The sequence below is a fragment of the Delphinus delphis genome, chromosome 2, assembly GCF_949987515.2.
Source record: "Delphinus delphis chromosome 2, mDelDel1.2, whole genome shotgun sequence".
NCBI lineage: Eukaryota > Metazoa > Chordata > Mammalia > Artiodactyla > Delphinidae > Delphinus > Delphinus delphis.
Window position 1 is genome coordinate 152793787 of NC_082684.1, and position 14881 is coordinate 152808667.

Consider the following 14881-nt stretch of genomic DNA (forward strand, 5'->3'; position numbering starts at 1 on the left):
CACACCGCAGGCAGTGGGGAGGCAAGGGTTACTTTTACGCAGGGGATTGATTTGGGGGAGAAAACATGCTGGTGGCCATTTGAAGATGAAGATTAGAGGTGGAGTAAACAGAAGCAAGTCATGAAACCTGGGTGACAGCCCAAGCGAGAGAGGACAGGGTGTGACACGAGGCAGTGGCCACAGGGAGTGAATGGCAGAAAGAGGGAAATGGGTTAAGAAGATAACTAGACAGAGCTTGGTGGGATTCAGGAAAGGAAGAGGCCAGAAGGACTCGGGCACCTGGGCTGAAGGCATAATCCTTGTCTGAAAGTGAGAATTGAGAGAGAGAAGGATTTCCGTTTCATTTTGACGGCTGGAGGACACGGGAGAAGGGACAAGATAATAAACTCCTTTTTTTTTTTTTCCGTCTTGTTGATTTTTCAGGTAATGGGCCTTCCAAACTCATTCCAGAAGCATGAGTTTGGGGCCAGGCTGGGTGGAAGATCTGGGGGTCATCGGTGCCCCTAGAAAGCCGCAGGAATCGAGGCAGCTGGGAGAGGATGGAGTGTGGGGAGAAACAGGCTGGAGACAGAATCCAAGCTGTCAAGGCATCGCTCAGAGCCCACGCTCAGAAGAGCCCCGAGCTTAGTTCGATGCTAGGCTGTCGCCACCCTTCTCAGAAATTCCTACCGATTTTTCAATTATTAAGAATCAGGGGCCACATTTTCGTTTTGCACTGGGCCCCCTGAACCACGTGCCCAGTCCTGCCCCCGACGCTGTCCTTCACTCCTAGGGCAGGGCTGCAACATGGTGGGCACCAGGTGCCCACGGAGACGGAAGCATGTGGTCGGATGGAAGAGGTGCCAGGAGCCAGCAGAGTGGCGGAAGCAGAGGAGAGGGTTTCAGAGGGGAGGTGCGTCCCTGGGTTCTTTGCCCTGGACCACAGTGAGGATGGGAGAGCATTGGCCCCCAGGCGTGCGGTCCTGCCAGTTGAGGCCAGTGCCCACCAGCGAGCGGAGTGGCTGCTATTCCCAGACTCTTTTTCCACTCAGACCCCTCCATCCTTCCAAACTGAAGACAAAGCAGGGTCTCTGATGAGGGGCTGATGTTTGTTTCCACCCAGCCCGTTGACACAACTTCGGATTTTTCTTTGGGGAGCTTCTTTCTCCAGAAAGCGCTGCTGGTACTGATTACACCCTGACTGGGGGAAATGACCACCCTAAAGATATCAATCCCCATGGACTTCCTCGCCCCTGCAGGGGAGGTCTCCAGCCGGGCCAGCTCAGGCCCCATCCTCAGTACCCCTTCTGTAGCGGGCTGGAAGCCCCAGAACTTCTCCCTGAGCCATCGCAGCCAAGGCGACAGACCTGGTTGGAAAACAGGTGCTAACAGCCCAGAATGTGTCATCAGCCTGGGCTGAGATTGTAACTTCTCCCCACGGACCCCTCCCCCATCACCATCAGCACCACCAAAGGAGGGAAAGAAAATACTCCAGAGGGACTGGATTAAGGTCTTTCAGCTCAGAAAGAGGGGGATTAGGCAGAAGCTGGTAAAGAGATGGTCTTCTGGGAATTCCCTGGCGGTCCAGTGGTTAGGACTCTGCACTTCCACTGCAGGCCCGGGTTTGATCTCTGGTAGGGGAAGTAATATCCCACAAGCCGTGCAGCATGGCCAAAAACAAGATAGTCTTCCTTTCCAGGAAGAACTGAGCCACAGGAAATGGTCTTAAACATCCACAGGGAAGATTTTGATCAGGGGTGAAAAAGAGTTTCACAATAGCACAGATCTTGAGAGACCTACAGAGAACACCGAATGAGAAAATTGACCTGTGCAGGTGCATCGGCTACGTGGGGGGAGTCTCTGTATTCCACGAAGCCCCTCTCACAGGCTTTGCATAGGTGGTTGGTAAGTAAACGCCTGAAGTTATGCATGAAAGCTTTTCTAAGATATCCCAAGAGATACCAGCTGCATTTCCAAGAACCAGGCTCTCCAAACAAAAATCTGGGTCCAAAGTCCTCTACGTAATTTTGAAAGTAAATTTTCAGTTCTTGGATCTGGAGGCTTTGTGGCCTCATCTAAGTCTCAGATTCTGCACAGTCACAATTTCAAAAAATAATACAGTGTTCCCAGCGGAGACGCTCCGGGACTGGAGGAGGACTCTTTGTAACCCAAAACCTGTGAGGAAACTCAGTTCTGGCGCCAAAGAGAGGTTTCCACTGAAAGGGAACAAAAACAGGCAAAGAGGTTTTGCAACAGGCAAGCGCTCTGTTTAAAAAAAATGCAGGGACGTCAGGAAACTCCAAAGAACTGGCTAAAAACAAGATTTCTTTAACCTAGAACATGGGGACTTCAACAAGGCGTAGGAAATTGGATGCTGGAATCCGGCCCCACCAACATTCTCAATTCTAACCTTCGTCGACCTGCTGGAAGGGAGGTGGTAGGTGAGGAAAAGGACATTTCCTTCATCTGGGATCGCATCTTCATCAGGACTGGTCTCTGCTGTTGTGCAGACAAACACCTTGTTGTGCAGACAAGCACCTTGCAGGGACACTCCCGGGCTGTGGAGGGAGTCGCCCTACGAGGGTCCAGAAGCAGAAGCTTGAGTCTACTTTTCCTCAAGGTCAGTGCAGGTCTGGGGGAAGGTCTACATGTTCCGAGAAGTCATCTCAGCGGTCGAGATTCTCGGCCCCGCAGGTCACCTCGGGTCTGTGTCCAAGAGTCGCAAACATTTAAATCAGGCTCTTCCTAAATGCCAAGAAAAGATGTGGTGATGCCAATCCTGTACCCTGTTTTTAGATCTAACTTCCTCTCTCCCTCCATGCCCCCCCATCCCCTGATGTGTGGGCTTCTCTCTGCCACACCTCTCGTGCTGTCGGTTTTCTGTTTCTGATTCTCGATGTGTTTAACTCTCTTTCGAAGCCTTCTCATCGTTTTCTTTCCATTCTTCCCTCGTTTAGACCTGTATTGCCCTGTCTTCTCTCCTCCGTCTCTTTCTCTCTCTTCCTCTCCCCTGCTGTCACCAGCATCTCTCTACTTTAAGATCTGCCCCCTCCATCCCTCCTTCCTTTTACTCTAAGCTTTCCCTCAATTACTTCTGTCTCTGGTCTTCACATCCCACTCTGGACTCTCCCGCCCGCCCCCATCTTTCCCTGGAGCTTCCACTTCTTTCCAAATACAACCAACTTCCACTTCATCCTGACATATTTTTCCCCTCTATTCAGTAGTTGTTTAAGAACTTGCTCTCGGGACACAGCCTTATTGCAGTCTGTTTTTCCTTCCTGTGGCCTGAAAGCCCTGAGCAGCCTTTCCCTTCAGGCTGCAGGACGGGAGCAAGGCCAGGAACAGCAGGAGCTGGTCCAGGGCCCCTCGCCCCTGTGTTTGCAGGCACTGCCCTAGAGGGAAGGGTTTCTTGGGATGTCCTCTGTCTCAGACATGATGGAGAAGAACATGTCGGTTAGTTGGAAATCCCTCTTAACTCTGTTTTTTTCTCTAATTCCCTCTAATTCTATCTGTTTTTGTCTGACTTTCTACGGAAACCTATACCTATATGTTCACCACTCCACTAACAGGTTCTACTAGAACACCCTCTATGAGCCATAAAGAGAAAACAAAGTCCCTGTCCTCAAGAAATGTACGGTCCAGGGTCTATGGACACAAAACTATCACCTATAAATAGTCATCTAAGTAATAAAATGTACAATGTTGAACATACGGGTGTAGGTCAGGGAAGGGAGAACCCAGCCTGAGCCTCAGGACTGGAGGTTCCCAAGGAGACAGTGAGAGACAGGGCAGCAAGTCCCCTGGGAGCCAGCTCGGGGCAGGGGTGGGGGGGTTGGGAGTCACAGAGAGGCGAGGAGAAGGACCTTTAAATTAAGTGGTAGTGGAGGGAACCCATTCACCCCCAGAGCTCTCGGTCCCTCCCTGACACACCTGCAGGTTCCACTCCCTTCCGGCCACTAGGAAATTGGGTTATAAAATCCAACTGATATCCTGATTCTTGGGAACTTCTTGATTACAGCCACCTGCTTTGGGGATTACGGACCCAGAAGGCAGGGGGAGAGTCCGGAGGAAGGTGTATGGCAGACATCCGGGGATTTGTCTTCCCCTTTCGGGTGAATCTTTGGATTTAATATCCATATTTTCCTCACCGGAAATGAAATTACATGGTGCGGTAAGTACTCTTACACTAAAAGAACAAATTGGAACTTTCCCAAAAAATCCAAATTAGTTACCTAATAATCCCAATTATATGCAAAGGCTTCCAGAAATACCTGAAGAAGAGCAGTTTTTGCAGAACCTTACCCACGGGCACAGCACACTTCAAACTCCTTTTAATGCCATTGTCCTTCTATTTGCTCTTCAGTGAGAGAATCACGGACGCTTAAAAGCAAATCATTGTAGTGACCCAAGAGATTTAAAAAGCCCAGCTCCCTCATGAGGAGAAGAACATCACTGTAACATGTACACAGTTCTTAGCATTTGCCAAGGGCTTTAACAAATGCTGGCTCTGGCTTATTTAATATAACAACTTGGATATTATTATTCCCATTTTATAGATGCTGAAAATGAAGCGCAGTAAGAATAACTGAGATGGCTGGATTGCTGTGTTAAGTAAATGATAGCCCAGTGTTTTGAACCTATATCCTATACACAAGCCACTGCTCTTTTTATTAAAAAAAAAAAGTTTCTGATCATAAAAGCGAGATTTTTTTAAACTTTAATTCAGAAAAAGATAAGGAAGAAAATAAAGAGCAGTCAACATTTGGTGTATAGCCTTCCAGGATTTTTCTCATGTAGATATGTGTATATTTAAAAAATAAAACTGGGATCACACTGTGCATACATTTTATAATTTATATATTTTATGTAACAGTACCTCCATGCGCATTTTCTTATAGTCCAAGATATGGATACCAAGATAGATCATATTCTGCCCCAGAAGACAAATCTCAACATGTTCAGAAAAATCTTAACGGAATATGTTATCCAGCCATATGGAATCAAATAACAAAAAGAAATCAATAACAAAAGGATAATAGGAAAACCTCCAATCACTAAATACACATCTAAACAATCCATGGGTCAAAGAGGAAGTCTCAAAGTCAATTTTAAAGAAACGCATTGAACTGGATGAAAATGAAAACACAATACTTTGAAACTTGTGGGACACTGCTAAGGCAGCACTGCAAGGAAAATTTATAGGACTAAGTGAATATATTAGAAAAGAGGAAAAACCTCAAATTAATAACCTAAGCTCCCACCTCAAGAACGTAGAAATAGAAGAGCAACATAAATCCAAGGAAAGCAGAAATAAGGAAATAACAAAGAGAAAAGCCAAAATCAATTAAATTAAAAACAGAAAAATGGAGAAAATCAACAAAACAAAGGGCTAGTTTTTTGGTAAGATCAATAAAATTGACAAACCTCTAGCAAGACTGACAAAGATAAAAAGAGAAGACACAAATTACAAATAGGAACAAAATAAAATAAAATACCACCGCAGACCCTAGAGACATCAAAAAGATATTGATGGAATGCTACAAACAATTCTCCCACATAAATCTGACAACTGGACGAAATGGACCAATTCCTTGAAAAACACAAACTACAACAACTTACCCAAAATGAAATAGATAATTTGAAGAGCCCTATAACTGTCAAAGAAATTGAATTTGTAATTTTAAAACTCCCCCCAAAATAAATCTACAGATCCAGAAGATCTATACAATCTCTTACAGAGAAGAGAAGGAACATTTCCCAATTCATTCTATGGAACCAGCACTACCCTAACACCAAAAGCAGTGCACAAATAAAGAGGAAACTATAGACCAATATCCTCAATGACTACAGATGCAAAATCCATTTTAAAATAGTAGCAAATAGAATTCAACAATATCTAAAAAGAATTATACACTGTTACCAAGTGGGGTTTATTCCAGAAGTACAAGACTGGTTCCATGTTCAAAATCCATTGGTGGATATAAAAACATTAATTAAATTAAAATTTAAAAAAATTCATTGGTGCAATTCACCATATTAATAGGCAAAAGAAGAAAATTCACATGATCATATTAATTGATACAGAAAGAAAATTGACAAAATTCAACACTCATTTATAATTTTAAAACCATCAGAAAAAAAGGAGTAGAGAAGAACTTCTTCAACTTGATAAACAGCATCTGCAAAAGCCTACAGCTAACGTTATACCTAACAGTGAAAGACTGAGTGCTTTTCCCTAAGGTCAGGAATGTCCACTCCAGACTGGGAGAAAATATTTGCAAACCACATATTTGACAAAGGACTAGTATCTAGAATCTGTAAAGAACCCTCAAAAGCCAACAGTAAAAAAAATCCAATCAGCAAATAATGGGCAAAGAACATGAGGAGACATTTCATCAAAGAGGATGCACAGGTGGCAAATAAGCACATGAAAAGATGCTTAATATTATTTATTAGGGAAATGCCAATTAAAACCACAATGAGACATCATTATGTATCTTCATGATTGAAATAAAAAAGAGTGACAACACCACATGGACAATGATGCAGAGAAACTAGATCATATATGCATTGTAGGCAGGGATGTAAAATGGTACAGCCACTCTGGAGAACAGGTTGGCAGTTTCTTAAGAAAAAAACTAAAAACCAGGCTTCCCTGGTGGCACAGTGGTTGAGAGTCCGCCTGCCGATTCAGGGGACATGGGTTCGTGCCCCGATCCGGGAAGATCCCACATGCCGCGGAGGGGCTGGGCCCGTGAGCTATGGCCGCCGAGCCTGCGCATCCGGAGCCTGTGCTCCGCAACGGGAGAGGCCACAACAGTGAGAGGCCCGCGTACCGCAAAAAATAAAAAATAAAAAAAACCTGAAAACCTAAACATGCAACTACCATACAACCCAAGTAGTTGCACACTTGGGCATTATCCCGGAGAAATAAAAACTTATATTTAAATTTTAAGTACACAAATGTTTATAGTAGCTTTGTCATGCTCTAAAACTGTAAACAGCCTGATGTCCTTCACTGGGTGAATGCGGTCCATCCACACCATGGACTATTACGTGGCACTAAAAAGGAATGAATGATTGATACATGTAACAACCTAGATGAATCTCCAGAGAATTATGCTGAGTGAAAAAAATTGAATCACTAAAGGTTGTATACTGTACAATTCCATTTATGTAACATTTTTGAAATGACAAAATTATAGATATGGAGAACAGATTAGGGATTGCCAGGAGTTAAGATGGGAATGGGGACAGAAAGCGGGCATAGCCCTTAGAGGGCATCCTGAGGGATCCTAGCAGCGATGGGAACGTTCTGTGCCTTATGTATTAATGTCAGTATCCGTTGTGGTGTTGTACTATTTATAGTTTTGCAAAACATTACCATTGGGGAAAATTGGTGAAGGGTACACAGGACCTCTCTGTATTATTTCTTAAAGCTGAGTGTGAACCTACAATTATCTCAAAATAAAACATTTAATTTTTTTTAATTAGATAAAACTGGGATCATGCTTTACATATGTTTTATATTTTATTTTTTATAATATATATATATTTGTTGACTGCTTATATTTCATCTATGGATATATTATAATTTTTTAATTATTTGTTTTTCCTAGGGATCTGGATTATTTTTAAATATTTTGCTATTATTATTTTAAAATGCTGAGAACAGCATCCTGGTGTCCATTTTTTTAAAAACAGCTCTAATGAGATACAAATAACATACCATACAAGTCACCTGTTTAGAGTGTACAGTTTAATGTTTTTTAGTATTTTCAGTGTTGTACAACCATCACCACAATCTAATTTTAGAATGTTTTTGTTCCCCCTAAAATAAGCCCTATACCCATAGCAGCCCATCTCTGTTCCTCCCCGCTCACCTGCCCCAGCCCTAACCAACCACTAATCTACTTTCCGTCTCTATCAATTTCCCTATAGAGACAGTTCTGGACATTTCATATAGATGGAATCATACAGTATATGGCCTTTTGTGAGAGGCTTCTTTCATTGAATGTTTTCCAGGGTCATCCGTGTTGTGGGAAGTGTCAGGGCTTCACTCCCTTTATTGCTGAATAATATTCCCTTGTATGAATATGTCACATTTTATCCACTCAACAGCGGACGAACATTGGCTTGTTTTCATTTGAGTGGCAAATATAAACAGTGCTGCCATGAATATTCCCATATAACATTTTTTTTATGGACGTATGTTTTTATTTCCTAGGAGGGGAATTGCTGTGTCATATGGTAATCCTATGTCTAACTTTTTAACCTAGTGTCCATTTCTGATTATTGCTTTAAGGTACATTCTTAGCCATGAAAATAACTGGTCAAATCATAGCGCATCTTTCAAGTTTCTCATGCACAGTGCCAAATTATGCTCCTCAAACTTCTGCCCCGACCAGAGCAGGAGGACACTTTGACAGTACAAATCCGGGCTCCAGAGGTTCTTCCAGGATTGGTCCCACAGTTATCTGCTTGGAGCTGCAGCAACTGCCGAGGCAGCCCACTCCTTTCCGGGACAAGGCTTAGTAGAAGGAACCAGAAGACCCGCCTTCCTCTCCCAGGCCTGCTGCTTGCTGGCCATGCAACCTCCGGGAAGGTATTTATTTCCTCTTTTGCAAAAGGAAGTTAACGCTCGTCTGCCTACCCCACTCAATGTTGGCAGATCAACGTAGCAACTCGGTGTAGGAATGCTTTTCCAATGTGGACATACCCAGACACGAGTGAGTCTGGCCAAGGGATCACTTTTAGAGAAGCGCTGCTTAACTGGGTTGTCCACTGAGCCTTGATTTTGGGGTGGAACTCGGTAGTCAGGGGTCAGTGTTTGGTTGGCTCAAGATATATCTACTTTAACAGAACCTGAGGACAAAAAAGCTTCCTTTTTTTTTTACCATGAATGTGATTGCACAGCACACTTTTGATGTGTCATTAAGCTATACACACACACACACACACACACACACACACACACACACACACATCCCAGCAGTAGCTCAGTTAGGGAGGGACAGAGAGGGCCGAGATGCCAGGGAGTCCATACCTCGATTGTAGGGTTTTCTTATTATTGATAGAAACTTCTTCCCACCATTGGGATAAAATGTGCCCTCCAGAAATTCTCACCATTAGTCCTTACTCTGCCCTCGGTCCTGCGGCCATGGCAAGGTTGCCTTTCTGAGACTCTTCCCACAAGGCCAGGGCCTTCGTCCGTGGCCCAGTAGACAGTGGGCCTGCACATGAGCCCGAGGAGAGCTCTGTTCATTTTAACAGATGAAGAAACGGAGCTTATAATGGAGAGGGAGGAGAGCTCATAAACTCACAGGGTTGCCTCTGAGTCAAGACAGAAACTACTGAATTCCTCCTTCTCTAGCTGCCTTGGGCCTGAGAGCTCTGCCCCATCAGAGCCCCCCAGAAACACTCTCCTGTCTGCCCCCTAAGGATGGTTCCCCTGTCCACACACCCACCTCCCCCTAAGCCCAGCCTGGCTAAGAGCACAAGGGCCTCCCCAGCCAGGGTGTCTGGGACTGAGAAGCCCTTACTTCCTCGTTTCTTTCCACACGGCTGGGCCCAGTTATACTAGATTATGTGCATTATGAGCTCCAGTCTCAGGAGCAAAGGCATAATTTCCCCCCAAGGGCATTGTTCCATGCATGTCAGAGGGATGAATTGACACTATTGGATTAACCCTGGAAGCAGGCCCGCCCTGTTCCCTCTCACAGGTTGTGCGCTGCACAACTTCAGGGGTGCCGGGCATACAGTGACCTGCCTAGAGGGATTTATGATTTCATGGGAACAAACAAACCTTAATATAGATTTCTCTTTACTGTAGACAGAAGGGTCGGGAACAAGCAGACTGTCCACATCAGTTCAGAAATGACAGTGGAGGATCCCAGGCTAAGCCCGACCTGAGTCCCAAGTGACCTGCTTCCAGCCCCAGCTCAGCCGGGGACCAGCTGGTTAACCTGAGGCAGGAGCCTTAAGTTGCATCACTCCCAACAATACAAAACATGCACAAGTACTGCAGAGCTATATAATTTAATAAGTATCACGTATCATTGTTTGGAAAATTAAAATTCAGCTGGACTAAAGACCTCAGAAATCCCTGCTGGCTGCGTGGCTCTAGCGTTCTCTACGGCAGACGAAGAGGGTTAATTGGTAGAGGACTCGGGGTGGGAGATGGGGAGGGAAGCCAGGTGGTTTTACCTAAACACTAAAAGCAGAGAAACAAGCACACACCCTCTCCCAATTCTGTGATTTTTTTCACCCGTCTCAGCTGGAACAAAAAGCCTTTTGTGAGCTTAGTGGAGCCTGACTTCGCACACTTTTCTGTCTCCTTCTCCTTCTGTGTGGGAAAAAACAAGCCGTTCCATCCGGGTTTGCTAGGTTCCTTTGAAGGCCTTGCGGCTTTGGTTCAGGCAAACAGGAACCTGGCCGGGCCGCCTCCGCCCTGCTGAGGGAGCTTTTTGGCAGGACTTTCTCCCGGCCTCCTCGTGCAGAGATTGCAGAGGGGGAGGGGAAGGGGAGCACGGGATGGGCGTGGGGGGAGAGCAGGGCTGCAGGTGCTGTGCCAGGCGAGGGACCTGAGTGCTGAGCAAGCAGGGCGCTGGGCCCTTTCTTGTGTGATGGGAACCCACCGACATCCCCTCACTGAATCCTCTCCTGCGCCCAGGGAGGCGGGAACCACGGCCTGGTTCCACATCAGGAACCGAAGCTCGCAGGGCGGCCTACCTTTGCCGGAGGCCACACGGACCAGGTGAGTCTCACCCCGTGGCCTTTGCTCCTTCATGGGCGCCGTCCGCTCCCCAGAAAGTCCCGGCCTCCCTCATCCTTCGCAAACCCAAAACCGGGGCCTCCACGGAGGCAGCGGGATAGCGGAGCCTGAAATTACGTCTCAGTGACTTGAGACTGGGGTCGGTTCCCCAGCATCGGGGAGGAGAGCAGGTTCACGCTCAGACTCCAGGTGCTGTGAGCCCGGTGCACTCTGCTCACGCCCCCGCCCCGGGGCTGCTTCCACTCGGTGCCGGAGGGGGGTTGGCCCCGCGCAGCCTGCCCGTTGCACACTCACACTCTTACGCTCACTCACACTCATATATTCACACTTATGTGCACTCACACACAGCCGCTCACCCAGTCACACACACACACCCCTCCCAGCGCACCACGGGGCGCTAACACCCAGGCACCTTCCAGGAGCGCGGAGCCTCTGTCTGCACGTGGGGTGCGTCGCGGCCGGTGCACAGCTCAGCAGTCACGCAGGGTGACTAATGCTGGGTCAACCCGGAGGATACACGGGGGCCTCGGGGTGGAGGGATGAAGTCAGCTTCACGCAGTATCCTCTCATCGGAGTGGAGTGCCTGAACTAAGGGGGAGGGAAGGAAGGTCTGTCAGGAGCCCACATTTGGGGCAGAGGTCTGTGAGGGGCCCTTGCAGGAAATCAGGACCGCACTGGGAGATTCAACGGCCTCATAGCGCCCATCCTTGTACACACGCACACATGCTCACACACACATGCACACTCACACAGCAGCCGCACGGCCTGGTCAGCTCCCCGAATGCTGCAGGGCTGAACAGACGAAAGAGCAGAGTTTCTGAATATCCTCATTATGACCAGCATTCGCTGAACCCTCAGTAAGTGCTCGGCTTTCTGCTGAGCTCTTTCCATGCAAAAAAGAAATTTCCAATTAATTCGCATGACAACCCAGTAAGGTAGGCACCGTTGTCCCCATTTTCCAGATGAGGCCACTGAGGCTTAGGGCTCTGGTGACTCCTCCAAGCTCCCACCGCTGATAAGGGGCCAGAGAGCCACTTGGTAACCAGCTCACTCACCCCTCCCCTGCGGGGCCTCTCGGGCACCGTGAAAGCCCCTGCCGGCTGAGCACCTGCACTCAGAGGGCAATGCCCAGAGCCTGACTTTAAGTCACTGCTTTTAGCCGTTCAGCATTTCTGTGCTACAGCGGATGGACTTGCAGAGCAGGACGAGGCCTTTCTTCTCACTGGCCCCCCACTGTGGAGGCCTAGTGGGGACGATGTGGAAGCAGTGGCTGGGTGGGAGGCCGGGACACCTCCTATCTTTTGCTTCCCCAGCAGCCTCTGATGATTTGTAAGGAGGCATGAGTTAGGGAGCCGGAATGGAGAGGGGAGTGGGGCTGAACCACACCATACCTCCCCAAAGACGTCATGCTAATCCCCAGGACCTGGGACTCACAAGGCAACAGGGACTTTGCAGATATGACGAAACTAAAAGTCTTGAGCTGGGAGAATCCCTGGGTTATGCGGTTGGATTATAGCCAGTGTGACCACAGGGTCATCGCACATGGGCCTCCATCCTCCCTGCCCTCGGACAGCAGCTCCCCTGCTTCGGGTTTGGACTGAAACTACACCACCAGCTTTTCCTTCCAAGGGGCAGGCAGGAGGGTCAGGTCAGCAGCAGGAGCTCACAGATGGTGGAGTAGGTGAGGAAGGGGCCATGAGCCAGGGACTGCACAGCCTCTAGAAAAAGCCAAGGAAACGGACTCTCCTCGACACCTCCAGAAAGAACCAGCCCCTCAAAGCCTTGGTTCTAGACTTCTGATCTCCCGGACCATCGGAGAATGCATCTATGTTGTTTGAAGCCACTGAGTTTGTGGTAATTTGTCACACGCAGGAAACTAATACAGAGGGAAACCAGCGCAAGGAGGATTCAAATCAGCTGGAGAAGATGCTGGGGACCGGTTTAGTCCACTCCGGCTGCCATACCAGAGCACCACACGGGGGCTTAAACAACAGACAGTCACTGTCTCAGTCTGGAGTCTGGGAGTCCGAGATCAAGGTGTCAGCACAGCTGGTCTCCTCGGAGGCCTCTCTCCTTGCTGTGTAGGCGGCCACCCTCTTCACGTGGCCATCCCTCTGGGCACACACACTCCTGGCTTCTCCCTGTGTCCTAATCTTTTCTTATAGGGACACCAGCCAGATTATGGGCCTCATTTTAACAAATCATCTCTGTAAAGACCCTGTTTCCAAATAGTCACGTTCTGAGGTGCTGGGGGAGGGGTTAGGGCTTCAACATGGGAATTCGGGGGCACATAACAGGGAGCCTCCAAGCCTGCCTCATTCCCACAAGGCCCTCACTTTTCTGGCAGCTTCCAGACCTCCCTAGGGCCCAGCTTGAGCCCAGGCAGCCTCAGCCTGTAGAACCAGTTAGAGCTGCCAAGAGAACAGGTCGGGGCAGTCCAGGGGGCGTGGGTTTGCAGAAGGGACCTGGAGTTCCCTGAGGACTGGTGGTCAGGACAGGACCCAGGCACCGGGCATGGAGGAACTCAATCTCTCCCAGGCCAGACCCCAGAGCCACTCTCCCAGTCCTAACAAGGGCCACTGAAGTCACCGGGGAACAAGCGGCAGTGGCGGGTGGCAGGCAGTGGGATCGGGAGTTAGACCTGCTCTGGTGACTTGGCTCTTTGCAGGGACATTGACACAGAAGGGCCAGAAGAGGCAGTGAAGCATGCAACATGCAGCCCCCAATGCAGCCCAGGACTGAGAGAGGAGAGGTCTCCTGATTCCTCCCTCTCCCGACACCACCCAGGCCCCTGATCACACGTGGCCCCAGAGCCTCAGGCAGCAGGAGTGACGCAGACTGCCTTCCAGACTCCCTCCTCGCTGACCTGTATCCTCCAGCCTCCACTGGGCTCCCCTCCCCACTTCTCCAGGCCAGGATGGACTCGCTCACACCCACAAACTGCAAAGGTGCAGGGCGTGTTTCAGACAGAAGACAGCCCACGCCAGGTACGCGAATGGAGAAGATTCGATACATATAGTTACATAAGGTATAAAATTGCTATGCTGGCGACTCAAAAGGTAAAGAGAACTTGACAGTATCATCCCCGAGGCTGAGGCAGCAAAGGGAACGGCTGGGATTATTAAAACGCGGAAACATGGGCCTGGGACCCCAACCTCGGAGGGATGCTGGCGTGTCTGAGGTGCCATGAAGTTGTTTTTACAAGCGTTGGAAAAGCCACGAAGGGATTCAGCTCCCCACCCCGATCTTCTGCCTCTGAGACGCTGAGTGTTTCTACAGCTTCTTCATAAAAACACAACTCACATCCACGCGGAGAGAATCACATCCTTTCCGAACTCTTTCCTCCTGCATCACCACCGGCCTGTCTCAGCCAAGGGTGAAAAGTCTTGGAATCTAACAGGGTGACCGTTGAACCCAACCCTGACCCTTTTTCTCTCTTGCTACTTCAGCTTGTGTGATGGTTGATTTTAGGTGTCAACCTCATGGGGCTGACTGATGCCCAGGTAGCTGGTAGAATATGATTTCTGCCTGTGGCTACGAGGGCGTTTCTAGAAGAGATTCACATTTGAATCGGTGGGTGAGGAAAGCTGACCCCCGTCCCCGAGGTGATGGACCACGTTCAATTCTTTGAGGGCCCACGTGGAACCAAAGGTGGAGGAAGGGGAATCCACTCTCTCTGTTGAGCTAGGACGTCCATATTCTCCTGCCCTCAGACGTCGGTGCTTGTGGTTTTCAGGCCTTTGGACTTGGATTGAATCACACCCCAGCTCTCCTGGGCCTCTCAGATGGTGGGACTTCTGACTTCTCAGCCTCCATAATCACGTGAGTCAATTCCTAGCATGAATCTCCTATATCTCTATATACCCTGTTGGAGAACCCTGGCTAATACGCCAGCAGTGTCTCTCTTTGCCTTGAAGACGTTCATTTTATTTTATTTTTTATTGAAGTAGAGTTGATTTACAATATTATATTAGTTTCAGGTATACAACACAGTGAGTCAATATGTTTATAGATTATACTCCATTTATAGTCATAAAATAATGGCTATATTCCCTGCGCTATGCAATATATCCTTGTAGCTTATTTATTTTAGACATTAATAGTTTGTATCTCTTAACCACCTACCCC